The 23,563-nt window shown below is 42.9% G+C and overlaps 1 protein-coding gene across 3 annotated transcripts in view; it reads right to left on the reverse strand.

Annotated features, from left to right (window-relative positions):
* The window catches only part of KCTD21 (potassium channel tetramerization domain containing 21), a 32,620-nt gene extending 10,639 nt beyond the window's left edge, over positions 1-21,981 (reverse strand). The window contains exons 1-2 of one of the 3 annotated variants that reach the window (XM_069070936.1): positions 21,892-21,981; positions 6,171-6,222 (exon numbers count right to left, since the gene is read on the reverse strand). The gene's annotated coding sequence lies outside the window, so the exon portion shown is untranslated. Of the gene's footprint in view, positions 1-6,170; positions 6,223-13,823; positions 13,841-21,891 lie in introns of those variants that run through there. The other 2 variants (XM_069070937.1, XM_069070938.1) reach the window with 2 other exon arrangements.
* Positions 21,982-23,563: the final 1,582 nt, after the last annotated feature.

The raw sequence follows: 23,563 nt of genomic DNA on the forward strand, positions 1-23,563 counted from the left end.
AAGGGGCCGGAATGTGAAGTAGAAAGACCTGGGTCCTAGAATCAGAAGTAAAAGAGGGAGATCCTAGAAGACCTAGGGACAAGAGGCAGAAGAGCAGCCTAAGGCTTGACATGAAAAGCGACTTCCTAGGAGTCACAGCTGTCTGTAAGTAAAACGGCTACCTCAGCAGGTAGTGAGCTCCCTATCAATGGATACTTCATGCAGAGCTTGCTGTGATGTGGTGAAAGTTTCTCTTGGTTAGATAAAGGTTGGCCTGGATGACCTCTAGGGCTCCTTCCTATGGCCTGTCTGTTCCATCTATGGCTGAGGGTCCTTCAGCCTCTTCTTGAACCCTTCTGGGGACGGGGAGCTCATTTCTTCCCACTCAGGGTAGCTGTGACTGATTGGCTATGCTTCCTTACATTAAGCTTAAATCTGTCCCTTTGTAACCTAAGCCAAGAGCTGAAATTCCTTGGTCCAAGGAGCCCTTCTTGTAACTGGGCAGACAAGCAGAGGCAGAAGAGCCCTGTGACTGGTGGAATGAGAGCCAGCACCAACTTCGGGCACCTGTTCTGAAAACATCTTATTTGCATTTCATCTGTGGGATGTTTGGGATTGAGGGAGTCTCCTTCGGGAAGCGTGCTGCTAATCTCCTCTCTTCCCACCCGAGCCCTCGGTGTTAACAGCATCAGCATCCCAGCTGTTCCCTTCTGGGCAGAAATTCAGAAGGGGATGCTGGAAGGCAGGCAGTGGCATCTTCTTTGGCACAGTTTTCAGCTTTCTGTATGATGTGTGTGCATGAGACTCTTGGGTGAGCATGCAGATTGCTGAAGAACCCCAGAGTCAGACCTGGGCTTGCATTCTAGCTCTGGTACTAAGCTAGGTAGCTTTCTTACCCCTCCATGTCCTATCTCATGTGACAAATAGTATTGATAATACTGCCCTGTCAATCCTGGGGGTTGTTGTGAGGGAAACATTTTATAGACTTTAAAGCCCTATAGAAATGTGGTTATTAATTATTGTTATCCATGAATCTGGATTTCAGCTGGCTGAAGAGAATGGAATTCAGGGGCTTCCTGCCTCCCCTGTGAAGGCTTGGGCATTGCCTTCTCCTTGGCATATTTGGAGACTCTCAAAGACAATTGACAATACAATTCCCAAGATGACAGAGGCTGATGCCACCAGCAAGATGGAAAAAGAGTTGTTTCCTGGAGGGGCAGCTAGATGGTGCAGTGAATAGAACACCAGCTCTGGAGTCAGGAGGACCTGAGTTCAAATGCAATATCAGACACTTAATATTTACTACCTGTGTGACCTCAGGCAAGTCACTTAACCCCAATTGCCCTGCCTTCCCCCCTCCAAAAAGACCAAAAAATAAAATAAGAGTTGTTTCCTACAAACTTCTCTCAAATCCCAGACCCAAAAAAGAAAGGAATTATATGCCAAATAGAGAGTAATTATAGCAAAATACCAGAAGCATACAGAATTCCAACACAAAGTAAAAAACCTTATGGATCAACACCAGTAATGTTTAATACTTCCAGTCCCCAATCTCTAACCAGTAAGGACAAGTAAGCAAGAATTATTTAATAACTAGGGGTCTAGAACAAGGGTGGGGAACCTATGGCCTCAAGGTCATATGTGGCCCTCTAGGTCCTCAAGTGCGGCCCTTTGACTTCACAGAACACTTGAGGACCTAGAGGGCCACATGTGGCCTTAAGGCAGCAAGTTGCCCACCCCTGGTCTAGATACAGTGAGCCCTCCATAGCAATGATTCTTCCTAAACTGCCCCTGATTCTCCAACCACAAAATAGGTGACAGACACTGATTGTGCCCAGTAACTTAAACGGACGAAGGAGGGAAAACTGAAAACTGGAGCAGCATGAAAGCCATACCACATGGCAATCAGAGCTATAGGTTAAAGGGGAACAAAAGATGTGGCCTGAGGAAGAGGGGACCAGAAATCCAGCTGAGACCAGTCTTTGCCTCAAGGTCATTCAGGAAAAGGACTGCCATGTCCTCTAATGTGAAGAGGCTGAGACCACTCAGTAGCAGCCCAATCTCAAGAGTCTGTGCAGTAACAGAAGGAATATCAGCTAAAGAGTGAGGAGGATTTCCAAAGGTTAATGATAGAGAACAAAAACCATAAGCAGAAAACCAACAGAAGATTATAAAGACAGAAGGAAAAATAAGTAAAACCTCAAAAAGAAATCAAAGCTCACTGAACAAATATTATAGTGTTTAGGAAAAATGAACCTGTATTACCAAAGGAAAGAGAGAATCATCTCCCCAGAGATTATAAGAAAACAAGAGATTTCAAAATAGTTCAAAAGAGCAATAAGCCTCTTAAAACAAGAAGATAGAATTGAATTTAGGGCAGAAATCAGGACTTCTAAGTAAGAATTTTAAAAGAACAAATAAGAGATCAGAAAAAAATGAATACACGATGGAGAAACTATCCCAAAAAAGCAGAAGCTTTGAGAGAGAGACAATACATTTGAAATACAAAAATGCTGAAATGGAGGAAAATTCGGCAAAAGAGAAGCAAAAGGCAACAAAGGTAAAAGAACACATGAATCCTCTACAAGCCAAAACACCTGAGTTTGCAGATAGGGCACACCAAGATCATTTAAGATGAAAAATCTCTCAGAAGAACATGACAAATAAAAAAAAACCACCAATACCACAATGCAGAAAATAATGCAAGAAAACTGTCCAGAATTTCTGAATACACACACAGTAATACAGAGAATTCAGAGATCACCGACAGAAAGAATTTTGTTCTTCAAACTTCAAGGAACATAGTGTTCAACTGAACAATTTCAGTAACAAACAACAAATTTTCTAAGCAACCGGGAGAAAGACCTTCAACTATGAATAAAAATAATTCAAGTGATATGAGATTATTTTGCATTCTAGAAAAATCACAGTAGTCATAACTAGCAAAATGCAACTCCAAATAACGGATCTTCCAAAACGGAGGCTTGTTGTTGTTCAGTCGTTTTTCAGTCATGTCCAATTCTTTATGACTCCATTGTAGGTTTTCTTGGCAAAGATACTGGAGAGGTTTGCCATTTCCTTCTCCAGCTCATTTTACAGATGAGGAAATTGAGGCAAACATGGTGAAGTGACTTGCTCAGGGTCACACAGCCAAACAGTATCTGAGGCTGGATTTGAACTCAGGAAGATGAGTCTTTCTGACTCCAGGCCCGGTACTCTATCCAGCATTCTTTCCAATGTGCCACCTAGCTGTCCCAAATAGAGCTTAATAATCAACAAAAATGGATAAATACTGAACAAAAGAGAGCCATTGAAAATGTTCCTGCAAAAAAAAAAAAAAGGAAAGGAGCTGAACAGATTAATTGACTCGCAAATACCAAAGCACAAAAAGAAGAGATATTAGTATCTAAAAAGTAGAATTAACAAGAAAAGACTAAATAGTAAAATGAATTCTCTCAGGTTTTATAGGTTATCATTTTTTTAAAAGAGGGAAACTGATCTATAGGGTAAAGGAAGGTACAAAAAGGCATCATCAAGGCATAAAAGGGACCTAAGAGGTAAAGATTTAAGGGAAACTTTAGGAAGTATGAGAAAAAAAAATGGAGTTGAATTAGTGAATGAAACCTCCTGGTCGCTTCCTTAGAAGCAAATCAGTAGCTTTTGTGGGTGGGAATAACAGTGGGAAGTTGTACAAATGGGAAGAGGGGAAAGAAGGGTAAGAGAGATCAAGGGATACACCCCTATAGTCTGAGGACAAACAGGGAAGAAGTAACTCCTTTAGTGTCTGAAGAAGGGGGAGACATTGGGGATGGGACTCGAGAACAGAATAAAAGCAATGGAAGGCAAGAGAAAGAAATTCCTGAGGGTACTCAGGGCCTAGAGTGGTAAGAGGAACCAAGATAAGGTTAGAAACCATAGTGTTAGGAATGGAGACATGATCATGGTAGGGGTAGGGGGAAGGCCGGGGCCTCATGATTTATGACATAAAATGGCTTCCAAAAATAGAGGCTGACACAGTCCTCATGTACAATTGCTTCCAAATAGAGTTGTAGAATCACAGAGTGTTAGGGATTGAATGTACCTTAGGACATAGAATAAGAGGCAAGAGTGTTAAATTTGGGGCCACAAGGCTTGGTTTTCCATCTTGGATTTGTCACCTACTACCAGGGTCATCTCCAATCATCCTGCTCTGTATCTGGCCATTGGACCCAGATGATTCTGGAGGAGAGAGTGAAGCTGGTGACTTTGCACAGACCTGCCTCCCTTAAATCCAGTTCACCTACAAGTCATGGTATCAACTTCTTAATGTCATGGTCCTCTTTGAGAACAAAGGACAAACTACAACTTACTACCTGTGTGACCTTGAGCGAGTCATATAACCTCTTTGGATCTCAGGTCCTTATCTGTAAAATAAGGGAGTGATATCAGGCCTCTAAGGGCTTTTCCAGCTCTAAATCTATAGTCCTATGAAAAGTCGATGATAGAACTGGAAAGGATCATTTAACAGAATGCAAGAATCATAATACATACAGGGGTGGGGAATTTGCAGCCTCAAGGCCACATGGGGCCCTCTAGTTCCTCAAGGGTCGCCCTTTGATTGAATCCAAACTTCACAGAACAAATTCCAGATCATAGAATACTTGTTGGAAAAGATCTTAAAACAGAGAATGGGGGGCGGCCAGGTGGCGCAGTGAGTAAGTGCACCGGCCCTGGCATTGGGAGACCCAGGATCAGTTCCGGCCTCAGATACTTGGCACCCACACAAAATAACTGGCAGTGTAACCTTGAGCAAGTTACTTAACCCCAATTGCTTAAAAAAAAAACAAACAAACCAGAATGTCAGCTAGAAAGAATTCTAGAAAATGAACCAAGGGGGTCTTGGAAAATAGAATATTAATACAGGAAGGGACCTTAGAACATAAAGAGCCCAGGACAGTCATCTCTTCATTTCTCAGTATAATTCAGTTATTTTATATTATACATATATATTATATCATTATAATATCTGAACTACTCCATCATGTCATCCACCCTCCCTGCTCCTTATCTGATTCTTTTTATGTGTTGTCTTTACCCATGAGAATGTAAGCTTCATGAGGGCAAGGACCGTCTTTCTTTTTCCTTGTATTTTTATTCTTGAATGAGCTTAGCACAGTGCCTGGCACACAGTAGGTGGTATATAAATGCTTATTTTCATCCTCACCCCCAAGCACAATGCTTGGTACACAGTAGGTGGTAGATAAATGCTTATTTTCACCCTAACCCCCAAGCACATAGTAGGTGGTATATAAATGCTTATTTTCACCCTCACCCCCACTAATCCCCAGCACAGTGCCTGGCATTCAATACCATATAAATGCTTATTTCTACCTCTTACCCTCGACATAGTGCTTGGCACATAGTAAGCACTAAATAAATGCTTGCTGATGAACTGATTAACTAGAAAGGTCCCTAGAAACACAGACTCTGAGTCTGGAAGGAATCTCAAAACCAAGAAGATGCTGTTGTTGTTAATGCTGGGAGCCAGAGGCTCTTAATTTGTGTGTGTGTGTGTGTGTGTGTGTGTGTGTGTGTGTGTGTGTGCGCGCACGTGCACATGCACACTCGCACCAACAGACGCCCCTGGCAGTCTGGTGAAGCCTGTAGACTCTTCTCACAGTACTGCTTTTAACGTCAGACGATGAGACACACAAGATTACCATGGAAACCAATTATACTGAAATACAGCCATCAAAAGAAAAAAACAAAAAACAGTGCATGAACCCCAAGCTGAAAAGCCTTGATCTAGTCCAAATCTGTCAGTTTACATATAGGAAAACTGAGGCCCAGGGTGACAGGTGACAAGCCTATCGGTCACATATTACATTTTTGGCAGAGCGTAATAATCTAACAGCAGATACAGGGTGATGGTGATGAATCTTTACATGCTGTTCTCCATTAAGCTTCCCCAGGCTATGAGGAACATAAGCCACTTGCCAACAAGAACAAATAACAACAGCAATAAAACAAATATCATTGGTTAACATGCTCCCAAGGTCTAATCATTTATGTCCTGAATGTTGGGAAATTCTTCAAACAAAAGTAATCTAATTTCATTAAAAACAAACACATAAAGCAACAATGTTGTAATTCTGCCTTTGAGGTACAGGGCTCAGTATAGCATGTGGCCTAAAATTCTGCCGGTCACTTACCAGCTGTGTATCTATGGTCAAGGCCCTTAACTTTTCTGATCTGTTTCCTCACCTGTAAAATGGAAGAAAGGAAACAAGCATTTATTAACTACCAACTCAATGCCCAGACACTGTCCCCGAGCACTTTACAAATATCCTCTCACCTGAGGCTCATAATAACCCTTTGAGGTTGGTGCTGCTTTCACCCCCATTTTACAGAGGAGGAAACTCTGTAAAGGCAGAGATGAAATGACTTGCCCAAGGTCACATAGCTCCTAAGTGTTGGAATTCAAGTCTTCCTGATTTGATGTCCAATGCTCTATCCACTGCACCACCTAGCTGCCTTTGACAGAGATAATACCTCTATCACTGACCTCACAAGCTGGTTATGAAGCTCAAATGAGATAACACTGCAAAGCCATTCACGTCAGTTATCATTATACCAGAAATCCTATACCCTAAGACAGTTGTTTTCAAAGTGTGGTCCATGGACCCCTAGGGGTTGTGGCTGCGACACTTTCAGGGGGTCCTCAATGTCAAAACTATTTTTGGAATAATACTAAGACATCATTTGCCTATTAAAATATGCCTCCCCTTTCCAACTACATATCTGTGTGAGGTCAGATTTTCTTCATACTGAGTCAATCCATTCTACTTTTAGACAGTTCTAATTGTTAGAGGTGGGACAGCTAGGTGGTACAGTGAATAAAGTACTGAGCATGGAGTCAGGAAGACCTGAGTTCAAATTTGGCCACAGACACTAGCTCTGTGACCCTGGGCAAGTCACTTAACCCTGTCTGCCTCAGTTTCCTCATCTGTAAAATGAGCTGGAGAAGAAAATGACAAACCACTCCAGTATCTTTGCCAAGAAAACCCCAAATGGCGTCACAAAGAGTCAGACATGACTGAACAACAACAAATAGTTAGAAAGGTCTTCCTATTATTGAATTGAAATTTACTTCCCCCTAACCTCTAGCCCAGAACAAGCCTAAACCTATCTTCTAGATGACAACTTTTCAGATACTTAAAGACAGCAACCATGTCTTCCATTTACTGTCTTTTCTTCTCCAATTCAATACAATGTAAATTCCATAAATGCTTACTGAGCACCTAGTCAGCTAAACATTGCCAGAGGCTAGGGAAAAATGTTAGGTTTAAATAAAGAACAAATTCTCGGCACTCATGGAAGTGATAGTCTCAGAGGAGACCACGACATATACAAGATGATGGAGCAGAAAAAATGCTGGATTTGGAGTCAGAAGACTCCCAGCTCTGCTGCCTACCTGTGACCCAAACTCAAGGGCAAGTCTCTTCCTGTCTCTGGGCCTCAATGTCCTCATCTTTAAAATGAGGAAGGTAGACTGCATGATCCCATCAAGCTCTGTGATCTTAATGCTTTAATACCAAATAATACATGATAAGTGAATTAAATAATCATTATGTCCCTCTTAAGTTGTTTCTTGTCAAGGCTTCAACCACTTAGAAGTTGTATGCCTGAGGAAGGCTGAGGATATTAGAGCCCTTTCTCCAAAAGTGGGGGCCAGAGAGGAAAGGGCTGCAGCACATAAGACCTAGCTAGAGTTAATGAGGAATCCATAAGGACTGAAGAAATTGTGCCAATCTGTGTGTGCACCCTTACCTGGCTTACTTAGCCAAGCAGGTCTTGGTGTCAGGGAGACCTGGGTGTTTATCCCACCTTGCTCTGATACTTAGTAGCTAAGTACTCTTGGCAATCACTTAAGTCCTCTAAGCCTTCTTCATTTGTAAAATGAAGGGAGGAAGAGAGCAAACATTTATTTGAATGTGTATATATATTATAAACTATATGCCAGGCACTGGCATATAGTCACTGTATTCACAAATACAATAATAACAATAATAGCAAGCATTAATATAACACCTACTATGTACCAGGCATTATTCTAAGTGCTTTACAAATGTAATAATAATTATTACAATGGCATTTATAGAGTACCTACTATGTGCCAATCATTGTGCTAAATGCTTTCTAATATAATAACAAGAACATTTCTATAGTGCTGACTATGTACCAGGCATTATGCTAAGTGCTTTACAAATGTAATAATAATTATTACAATAGCATTTATAGAGTACCTACTATGTGCCAATCATTGTGCTAAATGCTTTATAATATAATAACAATAACACTTATGTAGTGCTGACTATGTACCAGGCATTGTGCTAAGTGCTTTACAAATATAATATTTAGATAGTATCTACTATGTACCAGGTAACATGCTAAACACTTTACAAATATTATCTCACTTGATTCTTAAAACAACCCTGTGAGTCCATTTTACAGCTGAAGAAACTGAGGCAAAGTGGTTAAGTGATTTGCCCTGGGTTGCACAGCTGGTAAGTATTTAAGGCTGAATTTGAACTCAGGTCTTCCTTACTTCAGACCCAGAGCTCTATCTACTATATCACCTAGCATATAACCCAAATGATCCCATTTGGGATGATAATATTTGTACCTCCTTTGCAGGATTGTTGTGGGGCTCAAATTAGATAATGCATTTACTTTGTCTGATAATGCTTTGCAAATATTAAAGCATTCCATAAACATCAGCTTATTATTATTATTTAATATCAAATATTATCATTACTACTTACAACTGATCTATTGAAAGTTGCTTGGTATCTGACTACCCTAGATTGCTGCATCTATGAAAGGCGAAATTATCACAGTGGAAAAAGTTAAGGGAAACCTAAGCTCTACCATTTGTGGGGAAATCACTTAATCTCTCTGGGGCAGAGTTTCCTCCTCTATAAAATAAGGGTGGGCCTAGACGACCTCCAAGGACCTTTGAGCCCCAGATCTGGGCATTGTGGTTCTAGGACAACTCTGTACTCTTGGTTACAGAAGAGTGCAGGCCCTAATGCTGAGGCCTGCAGAGGGGACGAACTCCTTACTCAATCTCCTTTCTGCTATAAACTGGGCAAAGAGCTCCCGGGCAGCAGCGATGCCATCTGATGCCTGGATTACTGCATCACTGCAGCCTCTCATCAATAAGTTATACCCAGGTGAACTGCTCTCTGGGAAGCAATGGCTCATAAGACTTATAGCTGGAATTAGGGATCAGTGACTTTCAATTCCTTAATTTTAAAGATGGGGAAACTGAGGGAGAGGATAAGGAACTAGTCTAAAGTCATACAGGTAGTAAACAATAGAGCAGAGATTTGAACTCAGATCCTCTGTCTCTAAATCTAGCAATTTTACTGCTGAATGACTCTGACTCATATATCACAGAACTATTCGGTCAGTCAGTCAGTCAACAAGTATTTATTAAGGGCTTATTATATGCCAGGCACTGGGCTAAGCCCTGAGGATGCCAAAAGAGGCTAAAACTTGGTCTCTGCCTTCAAGAAGCTCACATTATAATGGCGAAAGGTAAGGGAAAGGGGAAGGGGAAGAGGATGGGAACATGCACTTATATATTCAATACCAGGCTCTGGGCAAGATCTCATTTGATACTCACAAGAAACTTATGAGGTAGGGGCTATTATGATCCCCATTTTACAGCTGAGGAAACTGAGGCGGGCAGGCATAGGGGAGGCAACATATAGAAAACTAGGTGTGTACAAGCATACTATGTAAGTGGAATGTGATCTCATAAGGAAGGCACTGGGGAGTGAAGCCAACAAATCTCCATTTTACTGATAAGGAAACTGAGATCCAGAGATGAAGTGATTTGTCCAAGTAAGGGACAGCTAGAGGTGGCACGGTGAATAGAGCACTGGGACTGGAGTCAGGAAGACCCGAGTTCAAATGTGGGCTAAGACACTCACTAGCTGTGTGAACCTTGACAAATCACTTCACCCTGTTTGCCTCAGTTTCCTCATTTTTTTGGCCTTTTTTTTGGAGGGGGAAGCCAGGGCAATTGATGTTGTGACTTGTCCAAGGTCACACAGCTGGTAGGTGTTAAGTGTCTGAGGCTGGATTTGAACTCAGGTTCTCCTGACTCCAGGGCCCGTGCTCTATTCACTGTATCACCTAGCCACCTCATCAGTTTACTCATTTGTAACATGTGCAGGAGAAGAAAATGGTAAACCACACCAGTGTCTTTGCCAAGAAAACCCCAAATGGGGTCATGAGGACTCAGAGACATGACTGAAAAACCACCGCCACCACCACCACCACTAGTAAAGTGTCAAGGCTAGAATTAGAACTCAAGACTTATGACTCCAAGTTCAGTGCTCTTTCCAGGACACCACAGTGAACAAATGGACCATTACCATGACCTTGGCCAAGTCAAACACCTACTGCGTGCAAAGCACAAACTTTGGTCTTCTCCTCTGTAAAGAGAGCTGACAACATTCCCACTACTACCCTCACAAGGTTCATCATGAGAAAAACAAAGCCCTACAAAGAGCTATAGAAGTGGGAGTGATGAAAACGATGAACCCTATGGGAGAATACCGCAGAAACCACCTCGTCTCTGCCAGCTTGCTACCACAGACCCTCCGAGAAGCAGACAGGATGGAGAGGGAGCCCACCCACAGCCTGGGTGGCTGCCTGTCTCGGGCAGACCTTGGAGCTTTGCCACCACCATGATGTGCCTTCAGGAAGTGGGGATGCTAATTTCAGCGGGCGCTCGGTTTCCTGGATTTTTAAGCAGTCGACTTGGCACCGCTCCTCCTGAAATTTAACACCCAATGAGTGGTGCAATGATTAGTTGCAGAGTGGTCTGGTTCAGGGGCAGGATTCCAGCTGGGTGGGGAGAGGCAGAGACAGCACCCAGGCCATGCCCACCAACCACCTGGGCCCATTTCATGCAGTCTGAGAACTGGAAGAAGATACAGTTGAGCTGCCTCCTTTACATAGCAGAGAAAGGCCCAAAATGTAGCATGGCATGGTGCAGAGTGACAGACCTGGAGTCAGGAAGACCGGGGTTCAAATCCTGCCTCAGACACTAGCTGTGTGATTCTAGTGATAACGTCACTTAACCTCTGTGGGCCTCAGTTTCTTCAACTGCAAAATGAGGATAATAATAGCACCTACCTCCCAGGATGATTGTGAAGATCAAATGAGATAACAAAGTGTTTTGCAAACCTTAAAAGCACTATATAAAGATTAGTTATTATTACAATTATTGGGGCACCTAGGTGACAGTGAATAGAGTACCAGCCCTGGAGTCAGGAAGACCTGAGTTCAAATCCAGCCTCAGACACTTACTGGTTGTATGACCTTGGGCAAGTCACTTAACCCCAATTGCTCTGCCTTACCCTCTCAAAAAAAAAAAAAAAGACGGCCAAACCAGGTAAAAACTAGAAAGATTTAAGGTGCTACAGAGTGAAATGCTAGGGAGGCTGACTTCGATGCCTGATGGCCCCTGGAGTTCTGAAATTCTTGGATTCTATAAGCTAGAGCCATCTAAAGTCCCCACTCATTTGGGGATTCAAGCTGGCCCTAGGAGAGCAGAGACACCAGGTACTCCGAGATCCCAGAAAGCCGAGTTATCAATCATACAGTCACCACCCTAGCTAGCCCTGATCCTCACCTGGACTGTTATAATTGTCTACCAGGCAGTTTCCCAGCTTCTGGTCTCTCCCCTCTCTCATCTATTCTCCATATAGCTTCCAAGCTGATTCCTAAAGTACAGGTTTGACTGTGTCACTCCTTGGCTCAAGAAGCTCTAAAACGGAAACTCCTTCGTTTCCTTGGCAATTATTCCTTTTACTCCTAATCTCTGTGATTGCCAAGATCAAAACTCCCTTCCCTGGCCAAGAGTTCTCTAAATGGGTTGTATCTACCAAAGAGAATATAAGCTACTTGAGGGCAGGGGCTGTCTCATTTTTGTCTTTGTATACCCATCACCTACCACCCCAGCACATAGTAGGTGCTTAATAAATGATGTCCCAGCTGTATGAAACAATCCTATAACTCTCACTGTTAATGCTCCTCCTTTGTCTTTTAGTAAATACAGCTTTATGTTAGCTACATTTTCACATGTATTGTCCTCCTCTACTAAATGCTACCTTGTAATTATTTATATATGTATATGTTATATGGAATATGAACTCTTAGAACAGGAATTGTTTCATTTTTGTCCTTATAATTCCTGATCCTGGCATACAGTAGGTACTTAATACCTATTTGTTGGTTGGTTGTATTCCTCTCAAATAGTCTGTGGAATTCTACAAGGGAAGGGATTGCTTCATATTTCCCCAGGTCCCTACAGATAGAGTGTGGTCAGGAAATATTTGTTGCCTGGGTTCATGTGTGCTCAGGAGGGGAGAATAGGAGCCCAGGAGGCAGAGATTTTTTATTTTTTTTGCTCTCAGAGACTGTAGAGTTGGAAGGGCTTTTGAAAACCAATCTATTCCAGTCCCCATTAATTTTATAGGTGAGGAAACAGAGGCCCAGAGAGAAGTGACTTTGGCACTCCTTGACTTGACCAATGGCTCATTGCAAATTAGAGGAAATTCTGAGATCAGAACTTAGGTTTCCTGGCTTCAAGATCAGAGCTTTTTTTTTTTTCTAAACTACCCTGTTGTTTCCACTTTTTGGTTATGCTGAAAACAATCACAAAATGTTTGAGCTAGAAGGGAGCTTCAGAGGCAGCCAATGGTTCAGTGGATAGAGCATTGGACCTGGAGTCAGGAAGACCTGAGTTCAAATCCAGCCTTGGACACATCCTAGCTGTGTGACCCTGGGCAAGTCACTAAACTTATGATTGCTTGACAAAATGGATCCACTGGAGAAGGAAATGGCAAACCACTCCAGTATCTTTGCCAAGAAAATCCCAAATGGGATCATGAAGAGTTTGACATGACTAAAATGACTGAACAATGACGGAAGAGAGCTTAATATGTAGAATGTTAGAACCGGAAGAGACCTTAGAACATAGAATGTTAAAGATGGAAGGAAAAAGGATGTTAGAACTGGGAAAGACATAGAATGTCAGCATTGAAAGGGACCTTGAAACAGAATGTCAGAGGTGGGAGGGAATCTTAGAGTACAGAATGCCAGAATTGGGAGGGACTTGAGAACACAGAATATCAGAGCAGTGATGGCCCTTAAAACACAGAATGTCAGACGGGGGAGGGCCCTCAGAACATAGAACATCAAGGATAGTGGGAAGGACCTCAGAGCAAGGACTTTCAGAGCTGAGAGTTCTTAAAACAGAGTGTCAGAGCTGAGAGAGAACACAGAAGACAGAATGTCAGAGCTGGAAAGGAATTTGGAACATAAAATCTTGGAGTTGAAGGCAACTTTTGAACATAAAAGGTCAGAACTAAAAGGGGCTTTAGATCAGCTAGCCCACCCCCTCTCATTTTACAAGAGGAAATTGAAGCAACTTGTCGGAGGTTACGCTGCCAGAGTCAGGAGCTCCCTCTGTCCCCCACCACTTCCAATCCCTTCTGGAACCAGTTCAGTTCAGTTCCAAAAACTCAAAATCCTTGGAACCAAATAAAATCATCTTGCGTGATTTCTTCAATCAAGAGTTGACCTTGGGGACAATAGCAGAAAAGGTTCAAGAAAAAAATCAAAGATGTCAAGCTTTGACATCTTATAGCTTATAGGTATAAGATCTTATACATCTTATAGCCTAACACCTCTCACAGTTGTATAATATCATAAATACTAATTAGTTAAGACTAAAGAAAAAATCAACACCAAATTAGAAGAAAAATTGCACTAGTACATACCACTACCACAGTTCCAGCCTCATTTACTCAAACAAGTTGTTGGCTGTGATAAAAAGAGAAATGGAAAAAAATGAAGACACTGACCCTGATGATCACCATTTCTTAGAGAGTACAAAGTCGTCACAACACTGAGACCAAATGAGTCTAGAACTGCTTCAATCAGTCAGCACATATTTGATTTTCCTTGTCAAGCAAAGATGTAGCCACTAAGGGAAAATACAGACTCACTTTCAAAGTGTTATAGAGGAAGACAGTTCCAAATTACCACTAGAGTAATGTCTCACAAAGCAGAAAGAAGTAGGATGGGGAAAAATGAGACAAAAGAAAGTTTGGCAAAAAAAAATAAAAGAAAGTTAGGCATGAGGCTTCAAAAAATCAACATATCCCCAAAGCATTTGTAAGCAAAACTAAAAGGACAACAAGTAATTCCAAAGGTGAACAGATTTGGCAGTGTTTCTATGGCTATTTTTATTGCTGATGACAACAGAAGCACCATGTTTTGACTAATACTTCAGCACCCAATGTTAGCTGGGGAAGTGGAAATGTCACTTAGGAAGATCGGGAGGTAAGAGAGGCTTTTGTTTTTCGATTAGTCATTTTTCATCCATGTTCAACTGTTTGTGACCCTTTTGGAATTTTTTTGGCAAAGCTTCTGGCGCAGTTTGCCATTTCCTTCTCCAGTTCGTTGTTGTTGTTGTTAAGTCATTTCAGTCATGTCTGACTGTCTATGGCCTCATTTGGGGTTTTCTTGGCAGAGATACTAGAGCGGTTTGCTATATCCTTCTCTAGTTCATTCTACAGATGAGGAGCTGAGGCAAACAGGGTTAAGTGTCACATAGCTAGTAAGTGTCTAAGGCCAGATTTGAACTTGGGAAGATGAGTCTTCCTGACTCCAGGTCCAGCACTCTATCCACCTACTGCACCATCTAGCTGCCCCTAGAAGAGAGGCTAGACTTAACCAATAAAACACACGCTAAATTTGTCTGGGGGTAACAAAATTTAAAGGCACTCAAGGATCAATTTTCAAGGTATCTGAAAGGGAAGATTTTAAAAAATGGAAAAGATTATAGATTATTTATTACAGTCTGTATAATAGACCCTTTCAAGTAAATGAGAAAGCTTAAGCAATCACTGAGCCATGTCCCTACTTTTTTCCATATAAAGAATGGCCTATAACACATATAGTTGTGAAAACATAGAACAGGCATGCACAGATGGTTTTCCATAGAAGATTACATCTCCAGTCACCCTCCTGCCAGAGAGGTATAGAGAATACAAGAGCCCACTGTGTTTACTATAGTACAAGGAAGCATTTGGTTCAGCAGACCAGAATAGCTTCCCTATATACAATGTGGCCCAAAAGTCTTAGTACAGTTTTCTCTCATTAAAACCTTTAAAATTCCCAAAGATTTCTGGGATGATGTCATGATCATGATTCTTTGAAAGAGGCAGTCATTGGGGCGGCTAGGTGGCACAGTGAATAGAGCACTGGCCTTGGAGTTAGGAGGACCTGAGTTCAAATTCGGCCTCAGACACACTTGCTAGCCATGTGCCTTTGGACAAGTCACTTAATCCCAATTGCCCTGCATTGCCCCCTCCAAAAAGCAAAAAAAGAAAGAAAGAAAGAAAGAGGTAGTCACAAAGAAGATCAATACCAATTTAACTATCTGATTCTAAGTATCAGTCAAGCAATAAAACAGGGAGATGGCCACTCAACAAAAGTATTGGGTAGTGTTATGGAGGATGTCCTCTGCAGAATAGAAAACAGATTTCCTTCACATAATGAGATTTGCTGTCATTGCACCAAACTCAATAATACTCTAGGATCTACTCAGCTCAGTCCATAACACCTCAAAAAATGATCAGCCTTGCAATACACAGAGGGAAAGTCAGTCAATGAAGAGGGCTCAGATTATGACACGCTGTTGGATGGACAGGCAGTATCTATCTGTACACAGATTTTGGACAGGTAGAGCAGTAAGACAACGACTTGGGCCCAAAATGGAAGACGAGAATTACTTAGATTGCATCTGGGACACTGCATAGTACTTTAGATGGTCACTCCTGCCTCTCTATTCTTCAAATACCAATGTCCACTTTTTCAGTACCAATATTCTAACATGATGCATATGACTGCAAATCATGAAATACCACAATCTGTAAAGCATCAAAATTGCAGATAACCCAAAAGGGCAATGGAACTTGGTGTTTGTAAGTAGCATGCTAGGATGTGATACCGATGGTGACTTGCATGAAAGGGCAATGGAGAGGTAAGCAGTGGGTTCGAGCAGGTGGCAATAGGTGAGTAAGGCATCATCAAGGTTGGGTGTCAAGAAAAGGAGGGCTAATCATAAAGGAAAACATATGGACAACCTATATAGTATACAAACACACACATATATGGGATAGGTGGCACAGTAGATAGAACTCTGGGCCTAGAGTCAGGAAGGCATGAGTTCAAATCTGGTCTCAGACACTTACTAGTTGTGTGACCCTGGACAAATCACTTAACCTCAGTTTAGCTCAGTTTCCTCATCTGAACTGGTAGCCATTAATTATTTATTCAAAGATACCAAAGATGGTCTCCAGCGCTTTGGGCTGATCCTTGATGGATTATTTTTTTGGAAGGGGATGGACAAGAGTTACATAGGATAAAGGGGCATGGATGAGTAGTGATTTGTATCCGTGCAATACTCACAGTGATGAGACAATGAATTCATGGTGAGGCAAGTACCGAGTAGTAGACAGAATACTGGACTTGGAGTCAGTAAAACCTAGGTTGAAATTTAGCCTCACATACCTTCTGGTTGTATGGCCCAGGCTAAGTCTCTAAACCTCTTTGGGGCTCAGTTTCCTCATCTGTAAAATAAAGGGGCTGATAAGGTCTCTTCTAGCTCTCAATCTATGATGTTCCCTACCTCATAATTATTCCTTATAGCTATTGAAAAGCTATAAAGGGATCATCAAAGGAGATGAAGTATGGTATGGAAGATATGCTGGGATGGATGGCCTTTGGGGAATGGCATAGTTCTTTCAAAGACTCTAAACTTCTCTCAAAGGCCCATTAAAAAAACAAAAACAAAAACACCTATATTCTGTCAGTGATGTTGTACAGCGATGAGCCATAAAATTCAACAATCATTTATTAATTATAATAATTATAATAAAATTATATTTATATATTAATTATAATTATAATAATTAATTAATAATCATTTATTAAATGTCTATTATGTGCCAGGCACTGTGTGGAATACTATGATCTCTGAAAAAATGAGGTGGAATCTCACCCAAGGGCAATGGAGAGGTAAGTAGTGGGTTCGAGCAGGTGGCAATATGTAGAAAAAGCTGCATTATTCAGGAGCAATGGGGATGAAGTATGTCATCAGAGATACAGATGACTAGAAAAAAGATGGCCCAGTTATGTAGCCACAGAGGGAGGGAGCTTCTATTCACCTGGCCGGTTCTTTTGTTTCAAATGATCTAGGAAGGATCCAAGAATGGTAAGTAGAATCACTCTGGAGGATTTACAGGAGGACTTAGACAAAACTGACAGAAGATTGGCAGATAAAGAAGGGTTGCTATATGTATCAATGGAGGGAACACGAACATTGATAAGATTCCAAATCCATTGATTTATCAAGAGTCTTTGTCCAATGCGTCATCATGGCTTGGACCATAATTCTTATTTTTTTTTTTTTGCTTTTTTTAGAAGGGGAAGGGCAGGGCAATTGGGGTTAAGTGACTTGTCCAAGGTCACACGGCTATTAAGTGTTAAGTGTCTGAGGCTAGATTTCAACTCAGGTCCTCCTGACTCCAGGGCTTGGTGCTCTATTCACTGCACCATGTAGCTGCCCTCTTGGATCATAATTCTTGAAGGCTATGCTACTGGATTACAAAGACTGAAATGCCTTATCACACTGGAAAGGCTCTGAGTGACTTTTGCCTGGGTCAAACTATGTACAGCTAGGTGGCACAATGGATAGAGTGACAGGCCTGGAGTCAGGAAGACCTGTGATCAAATCTGGCCTCAGACACTTACTATATAACCCTGGGCAAGTCACTTAACTCTGTTTGCCTCAGTTTCATCATATATAAAATGAGCTGGAGAAAGAAAATGGCCAACTACTTCAGTATCTTTGCCAAGAAAATCTTAAAAAAGGAGTCATGAAGAGTTAGACACTGAAAATGACTACATAACAACAAAACTATGTGCCCGTCATCAAAGGACTGGCCAATAAAGTGCAGAAAGGGTCACAAGCCAGAGACCGGCCACTGGGTAATTTTATTGTTGTTCCTAGCGAGATAACTCATAAAGGACTATTTACTAAGGTATGGATGGGCTGCAAGCTGCCTTGGCAAAGGGAATTTCCTTATTGCAGGCAAGGAAGATCATGAGATCATATTTTTAGAGACAGAAGGAACCATAGAGGTCACCTAGTTCAACTTGCTCATTTTGCAAATGAGGAAACTGAGGCCCAGAAAGGTTTAACTACTTGGCCAAGTGGTAGCGGTGGGCTTTGGATCCTGGTCCTCTGACTTGAAAGCTAACACTCTTAGCACCATACTATACTGCCTATCCCCAAGTATAAGAAACATTTGACCTCATTTGGTTAACTGAGGTCAGAGTAGCTCACTTAATCCTATATGGTCAGAAGTCGGCCATAAAATCTTCATACCCATTTTAGAAGCAGGCTGGGTAATTTTCATGAACTATTAAATTATTAAAATAAAGCTAGGGGGTGGCTAGGTAGCACCTAGGCTAGAGCACCAACCCTGGAGTCAGGAGGACTCAAGTTCAAATCTGGCCTCAGACACTTGACACTTACTAGCTGTGTGACCTTGGGCAAGTCACTTAACCCCAATTGCCCTGACTTTCCCCCTCCAAAAATAAAATAAAATATTGGAGCTATAAATTTCCCCCACAAATTAAAGTTTTCCATCTATATTAGATTTAGTGTTACACGACATTTTCTGCTGCCTACTAAAGAGGCATAATAAACTCCTTATTCTGGTATTCAAGACCCTTAATAAAGAACATCTCTTAAGTATTATCTCTCCCTATTCCCCAGGCTGGACAAGTTAGTAAACCTGCTCTCTCTCCTCTCTGTTTTTGCACATGCTGAGGTCTTACAGTATAGGGGAATGGAATGAAGGCAATGGATTCAGAGTCAGAAGACTTGAGTTCAAATCCCACTTGTGATACTTATTATAGAAACCAAACAAGTCCCTTTCTCTTTCCTGGCCTCAGCTCTTTCCTTCTTTAAAATGAAGTGGTTGGACTAAGGTTGCTTCCAGCTCTCTGATCCTAGAATTGCCCTCCTCACACTGAAGTCCCATCCTTAGAGGCCCAACTTAGAGGTTATGTCCACCAGGAAGCCTATCCTGACAACAAACAAGCCACGCCCTCCCAGGCCAGGGTGGGATCTTTCCCTCCTAGGATTTCCCACAGTATGTTATCAGGCTCTCTCCTTTCCACTGATTTCCCACTCCCTTTATCACGATAATTTGTATACATATTTTTTCCTCTTCTGGAAATTGTGAGCTCTCTGATAAAAGGACTAATATTATATCTGTCTCTGTAATCAAATATAGGACCTTGCATATAGTAAATAAGTGTTTGCTGAATGACTAAGACCCCACTTTGCCTTCCTCCCCCAAAACCTGTGGCTAGATGTGACTAAGAGAAGCTAGGAACCTTGTAGGATAATATCATATCCTTTTATGGTATGCAGTTACCTGGAATGGAGTCTTACAAGTTATGTAGAGACATGCTCTGAAACTCTCTTCATTCACCCCCCTCTTAATTCCTCTGTAATCTCTCTCTCTCTCTCTCTCTCTCTCTCTCTCTCTCTCTCTCTCACACACACACACACACACACACACACACACACACACTATTCTAGAACCCTGCAGCTGCTCCAACCTTTCTTTCTGTCTGCATAGGAAGGCAGATGGGGAAGAGCAGGGCCATTATGAATATGAATTGTCCAGCTCAAGCACAAGAGGCATTTTACACATTTGGTCTGGCCAGATTTTCCAGTCCATACAAGGCATTATATAGAAACAGAAATCTCAGAGTTCACGTGTTTATAGCTTTCGAATGTAGTTTCCTCATGATCGTGGTGGCTGAAGCTCAGAAAGGTTAAGTGATTTGCCCACAGTAACACAGTGTTGGTGCTAGGTTTTGAACCCAAGTGAGCATGGGAGGGACCTTATCAATGATACAATAAAACCAGCTTCCAAAGCATGAGCCAACTCTACAACGTCCCTGAGAAGCTGCCATCCAGACTCTGCTTGACATCTCCTGGGACAGGGGTTCACTATTGCACTACATAGCCCATTCCATTGTTGGGCAGCCCTTCACGGGATCATTTCTGCCCACAGGTCCTCCTTGGGATCAAGAAGAACAAGTCTATTCCCTCTTAGATGTGGCAGTCCTTCAAATAATGGAAGAGAGCCTTCTTGTCTCCTCTAAATCCTTTCTTTTCAATCAACAAGCTTCTATTAAGTGTCTACCATAGGGCAGAAAGCTCTGAGCTAGGTGTTTTGGGGATACAAAGACAAAAATGAAAGTTACTGTCCTCGAGGAGTTTGTAGTCTATGGCAAACATACACAGAAAAGTAATTAATATACATGTATGTATGTATGTATTTTACACACACACACACACACACACACACACAAATTACATAAAAAGTATTAGTCTCGGAGTCAAAGGACCTTGGTTCAAATCTTGCCCCTGGAACTTACTAGCTATATGGGCAAGTCACTTAACTTACTGGCTCTTAGTTTCTTAAGCTCAGTTTCTTAAACTGAGAGAGTTGGACAAATGGCCTCCAAAATCACTTCTAGTTGGAGATCCATAAATACAAAGTTTGTACAAAGCAGTTTCTTTAATGGATCTTTACCTGGCATTACTTCAAGACCCTCCAGCATCCTGATCATCTTGAAGCTTATCAATAGCCTTCCTAAAATGTGTGCCCAGAAGGAATGACGACCCCAGGTGGGTTCTGACTAGGGAAGGGACTATAGCTGCCTGGCAATGACCAACATTATCCCACTTTCTACTCTGCTTCCCATTCTACTCCACTCACTCCTGGGAAGGTCACTCATTCTCATTCATCTCAAAGTTCCTCCACTTATCATATAGTAAGTCTTTGCTTTGTTTCCTTTATTAATCCCAACTCTCTTGGATAATACATCCAGTCCTCCAACCCGAGATGCCTCACACGCTTCTGCTACCCCATACCCACTCAATTCGATCTGTCCCATTACTTTAGCTAATGGGACAAAAACACTGAAAACTTTCTTAGTTTCCATTAGACCTTACTATATACTTTTAACCCTTTCCTGCCCTCGTAGGAGACAGCCTGAATGCTGGAAAGAGCACCGGAATCAGAAGACTTGGGTCTGAATTCCAGCTTTGCTACTTAGTACTTGGGCAAATCATTAAACTTTTTTGAGCCTCAGTTTCCTCATGTATAAAAATGAATAAATTGCTTAGTAAGCTATAAGCAAATTGTACGAGCATCTAAGCACCTAGAAATGCTAGCTGTTATTAATTATCCTAATTTTTCATTTTCATCCCTCCCCCCACCCCGACATTGACATTAACTAGAGTCAGGTATCTTGATCACCAACTCGTTGAGAGTGACCTCGGGTCAATCATATCACCACGCTGAATCGCAGTTTCTGCATCTTTCAAATGGGAGAGTTACACTTATACTCCCTACTTCTCGGGGCCCTAGGCAGAAAAGTGCTTTGTAAACCGTGAAAAGCTATGGAAAGAAAAGCTATTATCGTAGCCCTATCCTGGCTCCTTCCTCTTTTCCCAGGTTATTCTGTTGCCCGGTTCCTCTCCTATCCCGCCCAGTCGCCGCCAATTCCATTCTGTCCTCTTCGATCACGCTCCTTATCCTCCAATCCAGCCCGGTCGCTCCCTGTATCACCCTGTCCTAATGGGCCACCTTTCACCCCCGGGCCAGGTGGCCAGGTGAGAAAGGTGTCCAGAGCTTCCCTCCCAGCAGAGCCCCAGTACCAGCCCATGATCCCCCCCGCACCCACCTTCTCCCCCTCGCTCCGGAGACTCCCCTTCCCGGGCGCTGGAGCACAGAAATGGGAAGTGGGAGGGGGAGGAGTGGGGGAGCTGAGCCCAGCTGGGGGCGGGAGGTGGGGGGGGGAGGTGGCTCAATATCAGGCGCAGTTCTTCCTGGGATTTGTAGTTCTCATCCCCTCCTAGGCCACTGACCAGCCTCAGCTCTAGAACTCCATCTCCCAGGAAGTCCTGCGGCTATCTCTCTCCACCCCAGCGCACGCTAGCCGGCTGCAGTTAAAGGGGACCAAGCCTGGGAAGGGTCTTTGAGCCACGTCGACCCTTCCCCCTTCCCCCACCCAGTTCATCACCAACTCCTCCCCTCTCCTGCGGCGTCCGCCCTCCCTCCCGCAGCATCTCCTCCTCCCTCTTGTGTTCCCTCCCTCCCTCCCTCCCCTCTGCACATCTCCCAGATCTTGCGGTCTATGCTGCCGGCTGCAGAAGTCCCTGGTACAGTGCGCTGTGCATAAATCCAGCGGCAGCGGCAGCACAGAACGCAGCTGTCTCCCAGCCAGACTGTGCGTATGCACTGCAGTGCATTCCCGGCATTGCACCCATCGGCCTCCGGCCATCCGCACCCCCTGCATCCTCCCCCAGCCCCCTCCCCGGGCTGCGCACACAAGAATAATGCTGTGGGCGTCCTTTCCCTTCCAGGGTTTGAAGAGGTAAGTTGCGGAGGGAGGGGGGAAATGGAAGAATTTGTTGTTGGAAGGGACCAGAGACACCAATCCTCTCATTTGACAGATGAGGAAACTGAGGTCCAGAGAGGCGAAGGGATTTGCCCAAAATCACACAGGTAGGAGATAATGCTGGCATTTAAACTGATGTGCTCTGACTCAATTTCCTTTGCGCTACCTCTAGCAGAGTGAGGTGGAGATGGTTGTTTAGGGCTGAGCATCTGAAAAGCAGTGAACCTGTGGGTATGGATGAAAGGGTGTGTTGAGGGATGTGGAGGTCATAATGGTATTAGCGACCCAACCTCTTCATTTTTTCTGAGGAGAGATACCCTGCGGCCCCCCAACTTTGAAATCCTGGTCTTAGCAGGTGGAATTGTCATGACTCAGGGCGCGGGCCCCTGGGAAAGGGATTAGGAAAAAAAAAGAGGGATGCGTGTGTTTGATTCGTGTGTGTATGTGTGTGTGTGTGTGTGTGTGTGTGTGTGTGTGTGTGTGAGAGAGAGAGAGAGAGAGAGAGAGAGAGAGAGAGAGAGAGAGAGAGAGAGACAGAGAGAGAGAGAGAGAGAGAGAGAGAGAGAGAGAGAGAGAGACAGAGAGAGACAGAGACAGAGAGAGACAGAGACAGAGACAGAGAGAGAGACAGAGACAGAGAGAGAGACAGAGACAGAGAACCCTTCCATATTGAGAGATATCGCATTTAATCAAATGAGGAGGTTAGGGCTTGTCAAACGTGTTGATGCGCTGCTGATGGCCAGGGCCCAGATTAATGATGGGGTGCTTTCTCGTCTGTTTAGAGCTTTCTGGTTTGCCGATCACTTTCCTCAGAGCAACGAATCCCCATTTTACAAACGAGGAACCTAAGGCCTTGCAGATATGGGTGACTTGTCCAAGGTCATGCAGCTAGTAGGAGTCAGATCAAGGTCTCCCGACTCCAAGAGGAGGATTTATTCTCCTAGGCTAAGCTAAG

The sequence above is a fragment of the Petaurus breviceps genome, unplaced genomic scaffold (assembly GCF_028583685.1).
Source record: "Petaurus breviceps papuanus isolate PSGF00001 unplaced genomic scaffold, PetGlider_PUasm1.0 90823, whole genome shotgun sequence".
NCBI classification, from domain to species: domain Eukaryota; kingdom Metazoa; phylum Chordata; class Mammalia; order Diprotodontia; family Petauridae; genus Petaurus; species Petaurus breviceps.